The sequence below is a fragment of the Otolemur garnettii genome, unplaced genomic scaffold (assembly GCF_000181295.1).
Source record: "Otolemur garnettii isolate 467f Iridium unplaced genomic scaffold, OtoGar3 scaffold00020, whole genome shotgun sequence".
Taxonomy (NCBI): domain Eukaryota; kingdom Metazoa; phylum Chordata; class Mammalia; order Primates; family Galagidae; genus Otolemur; species Otolemur garnettii.
Window position 1 is genome coordinate 17,925,183 of NW_003852415.1, and position 21,088 is coordinate 17,946,270.

The following is a 21,088-nucleotide window of genomic DNA, read 5'->3' on the forward strand; positions in this document are numbered from 1 at the left end:
CCAGCACAAAAACACTAACTATAAAACAAAAGATTAATAAATTCAACTTCATTAAAATTAGGAATCTCTGTTACTAAAAAACACCCTAAATCACTATGTACTGCATAAAAATATAAAATGATGATTGGTCAGATGGGAAGGGAAGGGAAAGAGAGGGGAGGGGAGAGAAAGGAAGGGAAGTGGAAGGGAGGGTAGAGGAGCATAAAGGTACTGCAAAGACAAGCCACACACTGAGAGATGGTATCTGCAACCCATAAAAGTGGGTATGGGATTTGTATCTAAATAGATATACAAGGAGCTCATACAAATTACAAGTATGAAAAAGAAAGAAAACTTGGTAGAAAAAATGGACAAAAGACACATCAGAGAATTTCACAAGAAAGAAAACACCAAATTGCCAATAACTTTATTAAAAGATGATTAACCTCATGAGTTACCCAGGAAATCCAATTAAGAACATAAGAAAAAATCGTTTTATGACTACTAGTTTGACAAAATTTAAGAAGTCTGTCTACACCAAGTATCGGTGAGATTGTGGATCAAAAGAAATCCTTATGCAAGGCTTATTCGTGTCTAAATTGGTGTAACTGTTTTGGAAAACTGGAGAGCATTATTTTGTAAAGTTCAAATTTCCATACCTTATACATCAGTTGTAAGGTACCCAGAAGAATATTCATAGCATCATTCTTTGAAACAGAAAAAAACTAAAACAAGCCAAATGTCTTTTAACCAAAAAAAAAAAAATAATAATAATAATAAATTGTGTTATAGTCTAGTTTCACAGTGGAAAATTATGCAAAAACAAAAAATAAACTATAGCTACACACAATATAGAGGGAAATCACAGATATATAATGTTGAATGGTTGAATGAAATAAGTCTCAGAAGACCTCAGAGGAGGTCAAGGGAGCAAGGATGGAGAAGTTCAGGTGTAGCTGCATCCGCATAGGTTCTTAGGTTGGGTGCTGGGTTCTCATGGATGCATAGGTAACAAGCTTCTGGTTTTCATAAAAGTTATGCATAATTTTGTATATCTTGTACATCAAATATTGCATTAGTTCTCTCCACAGTTCAGCTAACAAATAACTCAGAGAGACTGTCACATAAACAATAGCTACAACACACTCTGACAAATATTATAATGGAGAAATTTTTTTAAATGCTCTAGAAACAGTTCTGCAGATTGCTAGGAACTAATTGCTGTGCTATCTCACTGATAATCCTCTGAGATAGGCAGGGCAGACACTGTCCCCATTTTATAGAAGAAAAAACTGAGATTCAGGGAGTTTAAGACTTGTCCAAGGTCATACACCTCGTGAGGGGCAGAACTGAAGGTCAGACCCTGATATCCTGCCCCTCTCCCTGAGGTCTTTCTATGGATGCTTCTCCCCTAAACACCTGCAGGGAAGATTCCAGTCTATTTCTGATACCTCAGCACTGAGCTCCTAGCACAATTCTGCTCCATTTTCAGAAAAGTATTATTTAATTGCTTAAGATTTTTTTCTTAGTCAAGGGGCAGTGATACACCCTCGGGCCATCATTCCAGCTCAAAAGCTCTTGGAAGCTATCCAGCACTTTGTAAGTGAATGGCAGGACATTTTTTTCAAAGGCAGAAGTTATGTAACAAAACTTGTCTTTAGGCAATATACTCAAGTGGCTGCTACCTACAGCTATTTATGCTCGCCTGACAATGCTGTGTGCTTTGTATATGCTCTTTCTTTTTATCCTTGCAGACCTTCTATCTAGGCATTATTCTCATTTTACAGATGAGAAGGCCAAAGCCATTCCCAAGATTTACTATGACAAGGGACCAGGCGATAAAAGACCAACAGTTCTGCACATGTGAGTGAAGGCAATTTTAGAGTATACGATCAGGTATCACCACCTTAGAATAAAACCAGATCAGGTACACATACGTGCCTTGATGTGGGATGATGATGATGCTGGTGCTGCTGCTGATGGTTATACATGGTAATCTCTTTTCTATTTTTTGTTTTTCCTAAGGGCAGGATGAAAAAGACAGTAGCACAGAAGAATTCTGGCAAGGCACTAGGCATCTCTTCAGATATTCCACAAAGAGGATTCATGGCACTATCTCCCTGATAATTTTTAATGAAAGGGAGAGCTAGTGTGGGTATCTGCATCCCTGAGGACAGTGAGAAGCTCAGATGGCCAGTCACTCTGGTCACTGCTGATCACCCTGCAGTGTCAGGGAAGGGTGTACACATGACTGAGCACATCCTTCCTTACCCATCACTCTTGGTCCTTGTGTTTTCTCTGTTTCCAGGTGGAAGCTGGGATCTCAGGTATAGCTTTTGCACACCCAGATTGAAGACCTTCTTTATCTGGTAACAGCACCCTAATTTTCCTTTAAGGAACCACCTTTCTGCACTTTCAGTCCATGTGTTCAAGGTAGCTGAAGACTCCCCGCTGGCTCCAGGAGTTTGTAAACTGAAGCCCCAGTGTTACTAGTCATATTGATGAATTCAGAGTTGAGGATGTGATCCAAGCTGGCTATCAGAGCCCAACTATGCCCTTCTGCTGGAGGTCCAGGGATTGAGGCAGTCTGCTTAACAGGTGAGACTTATGCTGCCTTGTGCTGCCAGGATCCTTCACTTGAGAGAGAAAAAACCCAGGGCTTTATGACACTACTTAAGCACTTGAATCCAGCCATGTCTGAGGCTAGCCCTACTCCTAAATTTAGCTATAAAAAACAAATTGTGTGTGGGTAGCTTTTTTGTTTTTTATTATTTGCTGTTTTGTTTTGCTTAAGTGACTTTGAGCTAGGTTTCTGTCACTTGCAACCAAAATGTCCTGATGAGTTTAATTAAATTTTCCCACAGTTTTATGGGGCAACAGAGTCGTAATGTTGGCATCCACTTCATCAAAAGCCATAGCATCAAGAGTAACAAGTGAATCTATTTTATCTTAATAGGTAACTACTGAGAAACCTGTTCTGTGTTCCCAGAAATCTCTGCAGAATACATCAATCTACATTATCTTTCCTAATCTACAATCTACATTATCTTTCCAATTTTTTATGTTGAGGCACATTATAGAACATTACAAAAGTGTGTAAGGCACAACAGAGTGAGAATAATATTTGGCCCAAAGACCCAGGCATCCCAACCCCCTGCCAAACATCCAGGCAGTCCTACTACCCATGTGCCAGTCAGAAAGGTCATGTCTAGAACAAAATAAAGGTGAGAGGTAAAGGAAGATATTTCAGGGAAATCCTCAAATGAATCTTCTCTTAAGAAGACAGGTGACTGCCCTACCTGATGGTACATCTTTCATCCTCCATACACCATTCTAGAACAAAGTGCTTTTAAGTTATTTGCAGCTTTTTCAAAACCAGTTTGCCAAAATCCAGCTATTTTTGCACAGTCAGGCTTTCCGGGGTGTGTGGCTCTTGACTTGTGGGAAGGAGCCCTAGCTCTGCTGAAACTGCTTTTGCTCTCTACAGCAGATCCAGACTTCCAGCCAAGAAACAAGGAGGCAGAAGGTCACCGGACTGGGGGTGGAAGGAGGAGTAGCCATGGAGATGGACCCAAAGAATGCCATTATTTAAGATGTGATTGAAGAGTTTCTTCAAGACTCGCCAAAGGAGTCATTCTCTCTGAACTCTGGGGGTTTAAGAATGCTGAGCACCCAAATCTGTGGATTCCTCCACTGACCTGCTGTGGTCAAACTAGGATGGAAGAATGGAAAGGGCTTCTTTTCTTTATAAATGCAGTAGCTTGACTTTGTCTGTGAGTGCAAAGAGTCTAAGGAAAAGCACGTGGCTGCTGCTGTTTTTGAACAGCTTCCTTTTCCTGTTTATCCTGCACTTATTACCCACATTTCTTGGATGGCTGACCTCTCAACAAGCCAACACCCATTACTGACCCTGCTCTATATGCAAGACAAGCAAGGTAAGGGATAGGAGAGGCTTTCATAAGTAGGGAGCAGAGACACATGCCTAAGTCTAAGATTGACTGCAAAGTAGCTAGAAGAGGGGGCTTGAAACGTTCCCAACACTGAGCCATGTGCCACCTCCGCCACCTGGGAGCATCTCTCCAGCACCACGGCAGCAGCCCAACCACCCGTTCCCACACACTTGAGTCTTTCCCTTGACACACAGATGCTGGAGGACTGGAGTATCAATTTACCATTTCCTCTTTTAATTAAAATTATATTTCTTGTCTACTGTTGGGGGGAAGAAAGAGAAATGTTCCCAACACATAGAAATGACAAATACTTGAGGTGATGGACACCCCAAATATCCTGACTTGATCATTCCACAGTCTATACACGTAACCAAATGCCATACATATCCCACGAACATGTACAAAAATCATGTATCAATATAAAGCCAAGATAAAGACAAAACAAAATGAAACAGTAGAGGGTAATAAAGGCCCCAATAGAGGTGTAAAAAAAGTATTATAAGAACTCAAAGTGGGGGGCGTCCAGTGGGCTTGGGATGAGGGTGATAAAGACCTAAGAAGCTGCCTAGAAAATATCACAGACAGGCTGAGGCACTAAGGATAAGAAGAAGAATGGCATTCTCAGTGGTCTCCGACTTTAGAAGGGTCCCTGCTGGAGGAAGAAGACTGTTTGTTTGGGGGCAATTTGTGTTTCCCACAAACTCATGCATCGAAGTCCTGAGCCCCAGAACCTCAGACTACAACTGCATTTGGGGATCAGTCTTTAAAGGGGTAATTCAGTTAAATTGAGGCCATCAGAGTGGGTCCCGATCCAGTATGACTGGTGTTCCAGTAAGAAGAAGAAATTTGAACGCCAACACGCACAGAAGGAAGACAAAGTAAAGACACAGGGAGCCGACGGCCAGCTACAAGTCAAGGGGAGAGGCTGTGAACAGATCCTTCCCTTGCAGCCCTCGAAAGGAGCCCTGCCAACACTTGGTCTTGGACTTCCAGCCAACAGAACTGTGAGACAATACAAATCTGTTGTTTAAGCTGTCCAGTCTGCAGTACTTTGTCATGGCTACCCTAGCAAATCAATACATTCTGAGGGCTTTTCCCTGGCCCCAAGCACCTCCCCTACTGGGAGCTGCCACCCAAGCTCCCAGAGGGAAACAAACCATCCAGCGCTCCTCCCTGCCCAGGCTCTTTCAGCATTCTTATTGGTGAGACCCTATTAGCATGCGTGTGGTTCACTGGGCTTGATTTCAGAGCTACACATACTCTTGTCCATGGTCAGTAGGCTGTTCTGGAATGCAATCCTGGCAAGCCTTCCCTCCTCATCAGAGCCCAAAGCCAAATCACACCATCTCCTGTTGCCCTAATGACTTTCTATTTATTATCCCATCTGTGGCTTGTCTTCCTACTAAAAGACTAGAGGCTTCTGCAAGGAGATAATGCAAGCAGGCAAATTTACTCAACTTACAACTATTCATTGAGCTTGAATATGGAAAGAACAGAGCTACGATTTACAAAGAGGATTAAGACTGGCGTGCCCATGGAGCTGGGTCGGAGAGAATTCTTGTGAAACCAGACTTGAGTTAAAGGAACTGAAGCCATGAGCAATTTTGAAAATGTAGCTCAGTTTTATGCTTAGAATATAAAAGTTAACATGGGAAAACAAAATCAGAGGCCCCAGTATTGTCAATATCTGTGTTGGTCAATGGTTATCTCCAGTACCTTACAATAAATAGTATCTAAACTAATCTTAAAGACCATCCTCAGTTCACAGAGGAGACATGACCTGCCCAGGGTCATTCAGCTTCTGAATCCAACCTCTTTCCACAATACAACATTGTTTTTTGAAATTTAGAAACCAGAGACTTAAAAAATAAAAATAGAAACCACATACTTTGGGCTTTATCCCAGCTCTGCAAACGGCTTGCTGGTTGATCTTGGGCAAATCACATCATATCATATCCATGGTTTCTTAGCTAAACTATAAATGTCGCTTCTTTGTAAAGACTTCCTCAATTCCCTTGGGCAGAATGTTCCAAGGATGCTTAGTCCATAGCAGTCACATGGTGATCTCTGCAAGAGTGGGCGACCTCCCCTCCACCATGCTTCCCATCCACAGACTCCATTGCCTGTGGTTCCTCAAAGAAACCCTACCCTACAACAGAAGCATAATGCATGGGCCAAGCCAGCCCAAGCCTACCTTTGGCATTCCCCTGACCAGAGCCAGCTTTGGGGATCTATAATTATCTTAGTTCTGATCTTCAACTCTTCTTTTTCAGGGAAGATAAACTGTCAGGTGTAAAATCCAACTTCAACCTGACAAAATTTCAACTTTGTTCTTCTGGAACCAAAGGATAGGAGACTTCAAACACCAAGGGTTCTGAAAATACTACTTGGGGAATTATGAGGAGTATTCTATGCAAGCCTATCCAAAAACTTTAATTCTCTTAGTGATACGTCCTGGGGCTTGTTTGGAATTCCAATAGCCTTCCTTAAACCCAGAGAGTCCAATTCATCATCTGGGATTTTATGAAAATCATTCATGCAATCTATTTACAGAATTAATAATAATCCATGAGAAAGGTCTCAAGTATAAAAAGTTAAAGAAAAAGGTAAAAGACAAGAAAAGTCCAAGTATCTCCCAAAATTTCTGTAAATGCTTGACCTTCTTCTTCTTAGGTGTAGGATGATTACAAAGCGGTCCCAACTGAATTTCAGTCAACAGTCAGTTAAGAATCACTTACCAAGCCCCAATGAGAAGTTTTCAGTCAGTGATTCTTAAAATGTAGTCCCCAGGCCAGAAGCATCAGCATCATCTGAAAGCTCAGACCCTACTCAGACCTACTGAATCAGAAACTTGGCATGGGGGGGACCAGAAATCTGTGTCTTGAAGGCCTTCTACACTTAAATTTGAGGCAGAAAATGACAAAGGCTGTGATGGAGAGTAACTGGTGTTATTTCAGACACCGTGGCCAGGGCAGGGCTCTTTAAGAAAATGCCATCTGAACTGCACTGAAGCACGAAAGACTTGAAGAGCCAGAAGGGAGTTCCAAACAGAAGGAACAGAGAGTGCAAAGGCCCCGAGGTAAGGAAGAGAAGGGAGCCAGCGTAGACATGATCTTATCAGATGGGCCAGGTCTATGAACTCTGAGATGATGGGATGGTCATGGAGCCCTTCTAAATATTCTCTAAAATGGAGGAAACAATATCATTAAACCTGGCCTCCTCACTGGGCTGTTTTGAGAATTCAGTGAGTTAGTGGATGTGGAAGCATTTAGAAAAGCAAAAGGCAGTGTTCCAGTGTGAACTATTACAATGAAGAGAGTGAGTGAAGGATGTAACCTCAGTATCCTGCCTCCCACAGTGAGAAGCCAGCAGACCACAGGCCAGTGCCACCTGGTCCCAGGCTACTACCTGCTCTCTGGAGCTAAATAAAATGGAGATGAAACCATATAAATGTCCTAGAAAAAAATCTACTTGGAGATCTGAGATGGGGGTTTCCCAGGAAATCTGACTGCAGTACTCTTATATCTCTCCCTTAATAGTCAATCTGAGAGGATTCTTGGCTTGCTAAGGAGCTGTGTCTTGCTGTAGCTGCTTGCAAACTCTTTCCAGGTGATATTAAAAAAGATAAAGGCAGCTCGGCACCTGTGGCTCAAGTGGCTAAGGCGCCAGCCACATACACCTAAGGTGGCAGGTTCGAATCCAGCCCAAACCCGCCAAACAACAATGACGGCTACAACCGAAAAATAGCTGGACATTGTAGCGGGTGCCTGTGGTCCCACTACTTGGGAGGCTGAGGCAGGAGACTCGCTTGAGCCCAGGAGTTGGAGGTTGCTGTGAGCTGTGATGCCACGGCACTCTACCCAGGGAGATAGCTTGAGGCTCTGTCTCAAAAAAAAAAAAAAAGAAAGAAAAAAGCAGTGCCATAATTCTCACAGTACCAGGTCATGTGCTATTTTCATGGTCAGCCAATTTTATGCATCCATTGACGCCCCTTTCTCAGGAGGACTTGACAAAGGGCTCGTCTCCGCTTTAAGTTCAAAGGAGGGCTTTGACCATGGCCCTGAGAACGTGGAGGTCATATAATTGAGAGGTGGCCCCAAGAGCTTAGACTACATGAAAATCACTGCCTCAGATGAAACATGAAACATAAAAGCTCCAAAAAGTCTCCAAAAGCTACTTGTCTCCAGAAGCTGCCCTTCACCTAGTTGTCACAGCATCCTCACATCCCGCGTGGTTAATGCTCGAGGGAGCCTTCAGAGGTTATCCTCAGCCCCTCTTGTATATATACAGATGGGAAGCCAGAGCCCCAGAGAGAGAAGAGACTGGAGCACCACCACCCAGTGAGCTTGCTGCAGCGCTAAGGTTAGACCAGGACTCCAGTCAGCTGAGCCCTTGTAACAGAAATCTTCCTTAAACAGATGGAAATGTACCACTCTCCCACACAAACACCAGTGTTCACAGAATGAAACCCAAGTCACCTGCATGGCATTCAAGGTGACCCCAGTCTAGTTCCAGCCAACCTTCATAGCCTCCTCTTAGTCACAGCCTGTGTCCAGTCTGCAGGCATGCTGGGTGTCACAGGGCATCATGGTGGGCAGACGGCCCTCACGGGCAGTCCTCAACATGCCAGGAACTTTCTTGCCTCTCTGGCTCTGCCAACACTGCTCCCCAACCCAGAATGACCATCCCTATCTCTGATGTGAAAATCCTATTCAACTCCCCAAAGATTCAGATCCATTCCCAGGGCAGAGTTAGTGGCCCTGTGAGCACTCCACAGCACTGGGCACACGCTGCTCCCATCAGTCACATCTCATGCTGGGCTCATGGAGAGATTCTGATTAGTTCTACACATTGCCCCTCCCCTACTCCCATCACACCCACTCAGCTGAGAGATTCTGAGGGCAGAGACAGTATCTTGCTCATCTTTAGACCCCCCTCCCAGCACTTGGCTCATTCAGTGTCTGTTTAATAGAATGGACACACAGCTGTGCAACACCTGTCCTCACAAAAAGCTTGTGCAACCACACCAGCCAGAGCCAACAGAGTGCCTCATACCTATTTGTGTTGCTGTCTCATTTCATTGGGCTATAATTATTTATGTATTGGGTTCCATATTTCCACCAACCCACCCAACTTCTGCCAAGAGACTGTGAACTGCTCATGGCAGCAACAATGCCTTAATTAAATTAATCTCTATGTGCACATCCCCAGACCTCAACACACAAATGATAAATGAATAAATAAATTCCATCCATGAGGGTGGTGCCTGTGGCTCAAGGAGTAGGGTGATAGCCCCATATACCGGGAGTGGCGGGTTCAAGCCCGGCCCTGGCCAAAACTGCAAAAAAAATTCCATCCATGATAACAAATGAACCTATCTGGACAACTGTACCTGAGATAGAATCAATTTCTCTTTCTCATTTGAATCCTATACGTACAATTCACTCTGTGTAGCTTCTCTGCTAATTCAACAAATATTTATCAGGTGCTAGAAATACAACCATATGAGAGAAAGTTCTGCTGGTGGAGAGATGTTAAATAAATAACCACCAATGTCTATTTATTACAGTTAAGGCATGTGCACCAGAGAACACGGGCAGGATGCAGTGGTCACTCCTGACTCTGCCCACACAGCCCTGTCTCACCATGCTTCATCTCAGCCACAACAGTCCTGGCAGACACAGCCACCCCTCACCAGCTCAGATGCAGAAAACAGATGGCTTATCTTTCTCCCCTACAAGAATGAAGCAGAGTCTGGGTTTTTTGTGTCTTTGCACTATTTCATATAATCTCCCTCAAATTCTTACCCCTGTCCCATGGGAACTGTTGAAGATGCCAATTTCATACTGATTCTGGATGTGAAGTCTGTCCTGTCTGACCTCATTGACTCTTGGGGGACATGTTAAGACCTGTGAAATATGTAGAGTTCAGAAATCTAGTCTGGCTGGGTTTCCACAAATGTTTTACTTTGAAAGAAAATCAGATAACACTGACAAGACCCCAGGGATTACGGTTTCCCCAGCCCCAACACACCAGCTGTCCCCAGAGTCTGCATGCTGGCTGCCTGGGGCAGGGCCCAGCACTGGCTGTCCCCATCTCCCCTCTGGCCCGGCTCCGACAAGCTGGAGGGGAACAGAAGGTCAGTCCCTGACATCCAGTCTGATGTCTGAGGCCCTCTGGAGGGAAGGAATCCTGTGAATGTCCTTTCCCTGCCAGCCCCCAAGGAGATGGCCCAGAGACCCCTCCTCATGCATGCTCCTCTGTTTCCAAGATAAACAGGAGCCTTGGGTAGTTGCTGGGCTCCAAGGGGTTGCCGATGACATGTCATGCAATTGAATGGCGCCCTCTGGAGTTGTGCAAGGAGGTAGTGGTGGATCTCTGGGAGCCACTCAAAGCCTGGGCTTCAACAGCACAGCCTCCAACTGAGTTTCCCCTTAGGGGAAAGGATAGTGAAGTTAATCTGACCTGAAGTCAGATTCATCTTTTCCCATCAGCCCCTCAGCTATGCTGTTTACTCAATTCCCTTAAACACTCACTGAATGCCAGCAGCACTCAGCATCATGCCAGGTGTGGGACAGATACAGTGAACATGGCTCCAGCCCACAGGATGCTGAAAGAACAAGGAGTCTCTGAGTTATCTTAGTCCCCTCCCTGCAGTCAGCTCCGCGGGAAGGGTCAGTAGAGGGTGCACTAAGATGAATGATGAGAGGCCCAGTGAGGAAGGAGTGAAGGTGCCCCTGTCACCAGCCTGGCTTCAACTGTACCCACGCTCTCCTTCCTCCCATTCATTCATTCAATAAGTCATTTATTTATTTACATTTTTATTTTTTTTTTCTTTTTTTGAGACAGAGCCTCAAGCTGTCCCCCTGGGTAGAGTGCCGTGGCATCACAGCTCACAGCAACCTCCAACTCCTGGGCTCAAGCGAGTCTCCTGCCTCAGCCTCCCAAGTAGCTGGGACCACAGGCGCCCGCCACAACGCCCGGCTATTTTTTGGTTGCAGCCGTCATTGTTGTTTGGCGGGTCCGGGCTGGGGATTCGAACCCGCCACCCTAGGTGTACGTGGCTAGCGCCTTAGCCGGTTGAGCTATAGGCGCCGAGCCTACATTTTTATTTTTGAGACAAGGTCTTGTTCTGTTGCCCAGGCTAGAACAAGTGGCATCATCACAGCTCACAGCAACCTCAAACTCCTAGTCTTGATCCTCCTGCTTCAGTCTCCCAAGTAGCTGGGACTACAGGCACTCACCACAATGCCTGGGTAGTTTTTCTATTTTTAGTAGAAAGGGTCTTGCTCTTGCTCAGGCTGGTCTTGAACTCCTGACCTCAAGCAATCCTCCTGCTTCAGCCTCCCAGAGTTCTGAGATTACAGGAATGAAACCACTGCACCTTGCCCTTGACATTCCCTTACAGAGAGGTCACTCTGCCCAAGACTGTGGACAAATAATGAAAGCTGATGCACTGCATTTTAGGAATCCCCTCCCCAGGCCCCCTACCTAATTCCCCAACCCCCTGACACCTATGCCCTTCATTATGAAATAAGAGAGCCACAGGTAGATGCCTGCCCACAGTGCCCTGGGGCTACTGGGCCCTGGCTTTTCTGCCTCTATACTCAGCCCCAGACATGACTGCCGGTGGCAGGATATCTGGCTTAGGGGTCTCTCTAATAAGGGGTGGGCCCACTCCACCAGCACTTCCCTGTCACCACCTGCTGGGCCAGAGTACCATGTGGTCTGTGTGGTCCATGTGCCCAGAGAGGCCGGCCACCCTGGGAGAGGAGCACAGAGATACTCACAGTGCTCTCTAGCACTCCCAGAGGCAAAGAGGGCCCCACAAAAAGGCTCCAAAGCCGCTTCTGTGGCCTGAAAGAGGTCAGAGTGGAGACAGCCAGGAAGAAGTGTCAGTACGTGGTCACAGATATCCCCCATCAAGTCTCCCTCCCCAAATACCTCCAGCTGGGAAGCGCAGCCGACAAGTTCTGGCCACATCTCTGGGCCTGGGATTGAGCAGAGACAGGGTGAGATGTGAGGCCAACAGAGTCGTGCTCCTAGAAGATAAAGAGCTTGCAGCGTGAGGGGGTGGGGGTTGATGACGGCAGTGATTGGGAGGGGGCAGACCTGACTATCAGACGCAGCACATCTTTCACTAGGACTCAAAACAGTCCCTCGAAGTAAAGTAAGCATTATCATCCCACCTTGTAGATGGGACACGCCCAGAGGGCTTAAAGCCCTGAGCGATCAACAGTACCAGGACTGATTCACACCCCGACTGCCTAAAGCCCATGCTCTTTCCTCTGCATCATCTAATCACCCACTATTCCCTGCCATAACAAACTGCTCATTCCGAGCCACTGAGGAATAACGATCTCCTTTTATTTTTTCTCTAACAGCTGATATTATAACTGGGGCCTAGCAATTTTTGACATGAGGCTGTTGTTGGCTTCATCAAATATGATACCTAATTTATTGTTTCGGTCCATTTCATTGTGCTCAGGCACCCACTCTCCATAAAACAAATGCTTTGCATTCATTCATATGGGATTTTTATATTTCACTTAATCCATTCCTGATCACACAAACAGCCCTCAAATCATTCTTTTTTTTGCATTACAACTGGGATGAGGGCAAGGGCAGCAGGTATCCTTTGGGCACCACCCCTAAAAGCAGAGAAGAACCATCTACACAGTCTGCTAATGTGCATACAGAAAATTTGTAAGTCATTTCTGTTCTAGAGTTCACCAGAGATGGGTCAATGTACTTACATCAACAGATGTTTAAAAAGAAATCTATGACCAGCTTTGACAACAAAAGAAACAGTACAATCTCATCTCTCCATTTCAACACATTTAGAGCTCTTGCACCTCGTTAAGAAACATAGCATGCACTTCTCACTAATTTAAAAACATAAGGCTAACCAGTCAACTCAGAACTGGCCCTGGTGTTTGAGGTGATCTGCAACCTTGCAGGTAACGTGACCTCCTGTCCTCCAGCCAGCACTCGCTGCAGACTTGGTCATGCACCCACTTTTGCCACAACTATCAGAAGCGAGCTGAATGGTCTGGCTGTTAAGAAGTCCACACTTCATCCAGCCTCTGCAACACAACTTACTTTTCACACACAACTGGCTAATTCCAGAGTGGACTATAATTAAAAGAAACATGACCAGACCAAGAAACATCAGATGAAAGCCAAGAAAAACTTGTAGGTCATTGAAAACACTTCCACGCTAGGCACTGGGGAAGTGACCTACTACACAAAGGCACCAAGGGCTGAGCATGTCCCACCAGTGGGGCCCCACCCAGCACGTGAGGCCAGTCAGTGCACCGAACCTCACCACGGGCCAGTGCCAATTACCAAAGCGGGCTGCAGCTGGGAGTGGGAGGAACCTCCTGGCAAACAGAGAATTGACCGCTCCCAGCAAGAGGTGTCCCTGAGCATGTGGGCTAGTTCAATCGCACCCCAGTAGAAAAGAGCCACGGTACTTGAGCAACACAGCTGAGAAAGAGTTAACAGAAAATCCAGTCTGGGCACAAAACTTATGTTCCCTGAATATTGGGAAGATTTAGAATAGGACAGCATTCATCAGTATGAGGGAACCTAAGAAATCATCTGATTCAAGGAATTTAAACCTTTTGTGGTGTGCCTCCAGCCTATTTTGCAGCCCAGGGACCTCCCCACTCAGAATAATGCTTTAAGTTACATAAAATCAAACTCAGAGGATTAAAAAGAAAACCAGTTATATTGAAATACTGTTATCAAAAATTCAGTTGAATGTGTGATAAAGTAATATACATATACCTCTTTAACAGTGCATTAAAGAATAAGGTTAGGCAGCAGATAAACAACTATCTTTTACAATTTTGAAGTGATAAGTATGAATGAGATTTCAAAATAACATTTTAAAATACAGTAGAGCCTCTGTGTAAGCTGACCACCCAACAGACTGTAACAAACAGGTCAACATCCGGAGGTGGTCAACATAAGGAACTAGGCCTACTGTACTGATATACACATGTGGTGCATGTCTGGTTTATGAAAATTAGGTCAACTAAGGAGGTGGTCAATTTAGGGAGACAGTCAACTATGGAGGTTCTACTGTATTTCAAATACTTTAAAACATTTCAAAATAACTGCACAGCTGTCATGTGATACGTGAACATCCAAATCTCTTGTGGAGACTGTGACAGATACTTCTAACTGCCCTATGGATTGTTGCCTACATAACGGTCAATAATGCCAAATTTCAATTAGAAGTTAATGGGAAAAAAACATAAAAATAGATACCCTGATTTCTATCCACAGACCTCACATTAAGATCCCTAATGTGATATAATCCCTTCTTTTGTACAGAGAAAACTTGTGCCAAAGAGGTCAAGTGACTTTCTAAATGTCACTAATAAGTAGCAAACCTGGAATGAAAATCCACTTTTTACTGACATTCCATCTTGTCCCTTTACCACCACAGCATGACACTTCAATTTAAGCTCTAAAACAATTTCTTTTCAGTTTTTAGTTTTTGGGGGGTTTTTTGAATAAAAGTAATAAGTTTTTCTAAAACTGAAGTTTCCAGGTCTGAAAGGTAGCTCATACCGGTAATCCCAGCACTTGGGAGGCCGAGGAGGGTGGACTGCCTGAGCTCACAGGTTCTAGACCAGCCTGAGCCAGAGCAGGACCTTGTCTCTAAAAAACAGCCAGGGGGTTGGCAGCGACTGTGGCTCAAAGGAGGAGGGCACCGGCCCCATATACCGGAGGTGGCAGGTTCAAACCCATTCCCAGCCCAAAAAAAAAAAAAAAATGCAAAAAATAAATAGCCTGGGGTTGTGGCAGGCACCTGTAGTCCCAGGTACTTAGGAGACTGAGGCAAGAGGATCACTTGAATCCAAGAGTTTGAGAAGAGCTTGAGGTTGTTGCAAGCTAAGACACCATGGCACTCTACCAATGGTGACTGAGTGAGACTCTATCTCAAATAAATAAATAAATAAATAAAATGAAAATGAAATTTCCACTTTTCTTTAAATGTAGTGCTATCAAAAAAATAGATAGATGGATGAGGGCCCTGCTAATCAAAGTCCAGTCTCTGGCCCCAAAGCATCACATCACCTGGAAGTTTGTGAGAAAATGCAGAACTTCAGGCCCACCCCAGACCTCCTGAGTCAAAATCTGCCTTCCCAAGGGATTCCTGCGCATGTTAACTTTTGAGAAGAGCTATTCTAGATAACTTCCTCACGTCACTTCTCTGCTGAGGTCCCCTTATAAACCCAAGTTCATCCCAACTCCTATTGCTGAAAAGCGGCAGAAACTCAACTCTCAACCCTCTACCAGGTACATGTTATTAAATCTAATTATCAGGGGAAAGAATAAACAATAACCATAAGAAGACTCGGGTTTTGGAATAGAAATCATAAAGGAATGATGAGATTTGAAATAATGAAAACTATGACTATAATAACTACTTGATTAAGCCCTTACTATGTTAAGGGCTACCTGTTATAACTACCTGATTAAGCCCTTACTATTAAGCCCTTACCAGCCTCCATGTTAGATCATTTATATGCATTATCTTACTAAATTCTCTAAATTCCCTATGGAGGGGGAGGTCAATGCTATTATCACAGAAAAACTGAGGTTCTGAGAGGTTAAGCCTCTTGCCCACCATCCCGGGCTATGACAGGGGAATACGTGAAGCCAGATGGGAAACCTTGGTTGGGAGCCATTCATGAGCAATCTTGCTGGGGCTGGTTCATGAGGACATCTGAGCAAACTCCACTGTGGAGCCCCTGCCTCAGTCCTGGGTCTCACTGGCTCTCCGGGCCTGCACGGCCCCAATGTTCTTGGCAAGCTAAAGAACCATGTGGCCTCAGCGTCACGAATTTTCCTTCTGGTCTCAACCTGAGGACTGAGTTTCAAGTTACAGCCCAAGCCAGAGACCCGTACAAAAAATAAGAAAAGTCTGTGGGCGTAGAGGCGACCCCCTCCTCCTTCATCTGTGCCAACCACAGCCTGCCACACTGAGGGCTGAGGTTCCTACATGCGCTTGGCCTTGTCTTATCCACTCACCACATTGGACTGACTTCCCACTGTTCTGTTTCACAATAAATAAACCCAGGCTTTGCTGGCATCTCCAAGCAGATTCTGAGCAAAACCTCATCAAGACTTGGCTGGGCAAAGACCCAAGAGGACTGAAAGGTAGGTGTGTACTGAGCTCAATTTTAGGTCATTTTAAGAGCGTTAAAGAATTAGGCCTTCAATGCATCTTCAGACTCCAAATCTTTCCATGGGTCATTATTCTAACACCTTAGCAGCCTCCTCAAAAAAATCCTTCCCAATCAACATTTACTATGTCATAATTCTGTGCAGACACCAAACAAGGTGCTCATATGTGTTATCTGTGAGACAGGCATTGTTATACCCATATTACAGATGAAGAAACCAAGCCCCAGGTCTCACAGGTAAAGGTGGCCAAACCAAGGTGAGAATCAAGGCCCCTCCACTCCAGAGCCTTCCTATCTCTCTGTTCTCTTTGTACCATCTTGAAAACTTATCAGAGTCCACCTTGAATTTCAGTTGCTGTTTTGTGTTTAATCACCTTTCTTTGACCACATGCTCTAGAGAGAGCCCATGGCTGCATCCGAACTCCATGTCCTCCTAAGTGCCTAGGCCAGAGCCTGGCACCAATGAGCACTTCGTCAACATCACTTGACTACATATTGGCTGGCTTTCAGGAAAAATAACTCAAGAGAAAGCCTCAGGCCCACACTATCCATCTTCCAAAAGGATCCACATGTATTGCTCTCTGCCTGTTTGGGCACTCTGATTAAACATAAATATCCCAGGCCAGAAGAAAGAATAAAGACATTGCTTATAATTTCACAAATGGTCAGAAGAATCCTTGCAGTCTCCAGAGTACACGTCTTTAGCAAAAGGCTGCTTTCTCAGCTCCAAACATTTCATGAACTCTAATTATTCATGGGGCCCCCTAAATTTGCCATTCATCCTGGTCAGTTAGCAAAGTCAGAACTTGGGATGCTCACTCAGACTGATGACAAGATGAGCCCCACAGGGGATGAGCATGAAGAGAGAAGTGGCGGCCAATTGCCGGGACCAGGTCTCAGCAGCAGCATGCCATAAGAGGAAAGTCTCAAACGCAGGCCCACATCACAGGTGCCTCAGCAGGCTCATGCCACACCCTGGGCCTTCAGCACACACAATCCTCAACCTCAACTATCCTTCTTGAGGATGTCTATTTGTGTCTAATGGCCAGCCCAGAATTCTCTGTGTGTGTGTGTGTGTGTGTGTGTGTGTGAGAGAGAGAGAGAGAGAGAGAGAGAGAGCCTGCCTTCTATCTGGGTCCTGGCTGTGTTCTGGATGGGTCTCCAGCAGCCCTTCCTTGCCAGTTTACCATGTCTGCCTGGCTCTCCCTCCCCTGAGAATCTGGTCACCAGATCTCCCAAATGTCCGAGATCTGGGTGACACATTCCAACCACCCATGAGTCCCATCAACCCTGGCAGAGGCTGCCCTATAGCTGGACGCCTTCATGCCAAGATGCCAGTTTTCTGAATGACACAAAATTTGCTTGGCTCATACACTGTAATTCTTGGGTCACTATTTATCCTGTCTGAAAAAGGTCCCAACCAATCCAGCTTTTTATCTAGGAGCTTGTGGACTTGAGCCTAAGGCCAAACAAACTTTGTTGCAGAAGGAGAAAGGTCTTGTCATCTCCAAAGTAGAACCCCAAAACAGAGAAGTCAAGAAAGAGACTCAGAGGTACTGGGGACCCACGTGCTAAACTGGCCCCTCCCCAGCTTGGGCAAAAAGAAGGAGGCTGTTCCTGAGAAGTAGGCCCAAAGCCCAGAAAAAGTAAACCACAGTGAAGGGGAGGGTACTCGTTTCTTCCTCAAGGAAGACTTTCTTATACTTTAGGAGAAGAAACCAGCGTGTAGAGAGAGCAAAAGATCAAGGATGTCATCTACAAGGTGGTTTGCCCCCCAAATTAAACCTCAAATAAATCAAGTCTCTAGATCTACTGGGAGTCTACATAAAATTATAGGGGAGGAAGGAATAAGTTAGAGGCTACCACAAGAGTGCAATCAGCCAAATCCCAAATGTAGGAAATTCTGCAGGACACAGACCTCAGCCTCTCCAACATGTAAGGAGCAAGGGAAACAATAAAGACCAAGGGACATTTAAGAGACTTGTTAACCAATGCAATTTGTAGGCTTTGTTTGATTGAATGGATTCAAACAAACCAACAGAAAAAAGGCTGTTGAGATGGTTCCACATGCTTTGGGGCTCAACTTGTCATCACTCTGGATGGACATTCCAAGTTCTGGTTTTGCTAACCAACCTGGCCCCGTGGCAAATTTAGGGGCTCTGAGAGTAACTAACATTTGTGAAATGCTTTGCGGCTGAAAAAGCAGCCTTTTGCTGGAGGCTTGTTATGCCAGGAGCTGCAGCAATTCTTCTTACCATTTGTGAGATTACACGGCATTCATGAGACAACCGGGAAAATTTGACTATTACCTGGATATTTAATAATAAAAAGGGATTATGGTTGGCTTATGGAAGTTTGATAATGGTAATGTGCTTGGGGGGGAATGTTTTATAATTGTTTTGTAAAGAATCTTTATCTCTTAAAGATAACTAAAGTATTTAGGATGAAATTTTATGATGTCTGAGATTTGCTTTAAATCAATGCACTGAATGGAGGGTTAAAAAAAAAAAAAGGAAATGTTTGTGCCCGTGTCAGTTAACTCCTAAAGCTGGATAGTAAGGAGCTAAGCATCCATCATGATCTTTCTATCATTGTCTGGGTTCAAAATTTTACACAGCAGAGACTGTCCTTAAAAAGAGAGAGAAAAGATCTTGGGTTTTTTTTCCTTTTTTTTGAATCAGAGTCTCAGTATATTGTGCTCGATAGAGTACTATAGCGTCACAGCTCACAGCAACCTCCAACTCTTGGGCCCAAGTGATTCTCGTGCCTCAGCCTCCCAAGCAACTGGGATTACAAGCACCCACCACAACACTCAGCTATTTTTTTTTGTTGCAGTTTTTCATTGTTGTTTAGCTGGCCAGGGCCAGGCTCAAACCCGGTTACATGGCTGGCACGGTAACCACTATGCTATAGGCGCTGAGCCAGGGACCTTATTTTTAATCTGGCTTCCATACTGACTCTGAGAGAGAACTTGAACAAACTTTTATTTTACTGAGCCTCAGTCTCCTTACCCAGAGCTTGAACAATTCAAATCCTGGTTTGGCATCTCGCTGGCTGTGTGAGCATGGACAGGTTTCTTAGCTTCTCTGTGCTAAAGCTTCCTTGTGGGTGAAACCTGTCTACTTCACCAAGTTGTTATGAGGATTAAGGGCATTAATTCATTTAGTGATCCTGGCATGCAGGCACCATCCAAGTGCTGGATATTATCACTGCTGCTGCTATTACTGTTATTATTTTTTTTATTTTGATGAGGAGGGGGATGAGACTCATTTGGAGATGTCACCTCTCTAGAATAATAAAGTTTCAGAAATATTTCCTGATTCTCCCCAGTGTACACAGCACTCACGTGATACTTCCTCATAGGATCAGAGCTGCACTCCAGAAACACCCACATTCTCCTTCTCTGGGCGGTGACAACTCCAGACTCATCTCCTTGTCTTTCTCAGCAACTTCCCCTCTGGTTTCCTCCTCTTCTGTCACCATGCCTTGCTTCCCTTTATTGCCTGTTCCCAGGCCCACCCCCAGACCCTCCCAGTTCCTGGAAGGAACAGTGGGTAGAAAGGGCCTCCCTTCCCCATCCCTTCTCTCCCCACCTCCCATGTCTCCTCTTACAATGCCCAGAGAGACCTCCTCGAGGGTCTATTTGAAAGCCCTCTGTAAATCAGGAAACCATGGGGTGGAGTGAGGGGAAGTTAGAAAGAACTTGGGACTTATGAATGCATAATGCTGTACTTTTTGGAAATGGATGGGCCTGGTGCCAGTCCTCACTAGGGTTCCTGGATTGTATTCTTCTTACAAAAGGCCCATTATGAAGCCTCTGCATCTCCCGTGTGACAGGTCCAGAGCCATAAAAGGCATGACGTCAGAGGGACCAGGGGTGAGTAGGTTTCCCAGCCATGTCCTCATTGTCAGGGGCATTGGGACCCCAGAAAGAGGTCTGAGGGAGGGAGGGGGACACTTTGGAGAGCCCTGCAGCTGTTCCCAGCTGTTCTGCAAAGGGACCTGCGGAGTGGCCTAAGACCTCAGCAAGAGATGCCTATGCCACAGCTCATCGGGACCCCTCCCCCAAACCTGGAGTGCCTTGGAAGTATCATTACACCCTCTCCTCACCCCAAGGTGTGCATATGCAGGGCTGGTCACTCTGCTCAGCCACCTCCCACACGACCCCCTGGAAGAGCAGCCCCACCTGCTCCCACTGCACTTCTCTATTTCTGCATTTTCTTTAAGGGCCATTTCTTCTCTACCAGTTGAGAAAGGTCATGTCATATAGTTAGGAAATCGCAGATGGGAGAAGTCAGAGGAGCGGGACTCATAGTTTACCTCTGTGATCTCCTGTGGTTGGGGTTAACATTGCCCTTTCTATAAAATGAAAAGGCTGAAGTTAAAGGTTGGTAAAAAGTCCCTTCCAATTGCAATGGTCTATTGTTCTGCTGCTTGTTGTAAGGAAGCATGTCATCATCTTCCCTACCAAAGCCTGTACTTGGCTTGACTGCACCACCCTCTTTACCTTTGTACCCCATCTGTATTCAAGAAAAACATCAACCAGCTCCCCACTTCCCCCATTTCTCTCTCTCTCCCTCTCATTCACACACACACATACTCCCCACCCCACCTTTTGAGCCCAGTAAGAATGTCGAAGCTTGGGCTCAGGTGCATCCAATTTTCCCTTGTAGCTGTCAAGCATACTTGTTTGCGTGTTTGTTACATGTGTTCTAAAGGAAATGCACACTCCTTCCCACAAGCATATAGAAGATGTTATAATCAACACAGCCTCTCTTAGAGTTGGTTACAGCTCAACACTCCAGAGCCCTGAAATGGAACCAACAAATATCTTACTATGTATATCAATGGTCTCCCAAACTTACAGGCTATAGGAAGAAAAGATGAGAACTTCAATTCATTTTTACTTTTATCACTTCCTTTAAAATTTCCTATTTCTTATGTGAGCCTTAT

The 21,088-nt window shown here is 45.0% G+C and overlaps 1 protein-coding gene across 1 annotated transcript in view; it reads right to left on the bottom strand.

Moving 5' to 3' along the window:
• The window catches only part of FBLN5 (fibulin 5), a 79,448-nt gene that overhangs the window by 47,654 nt on the left and 10,706 nt on the right, over nucleotides 1-21,088 (bottom strand). The window lies entirely within an intron of this gene.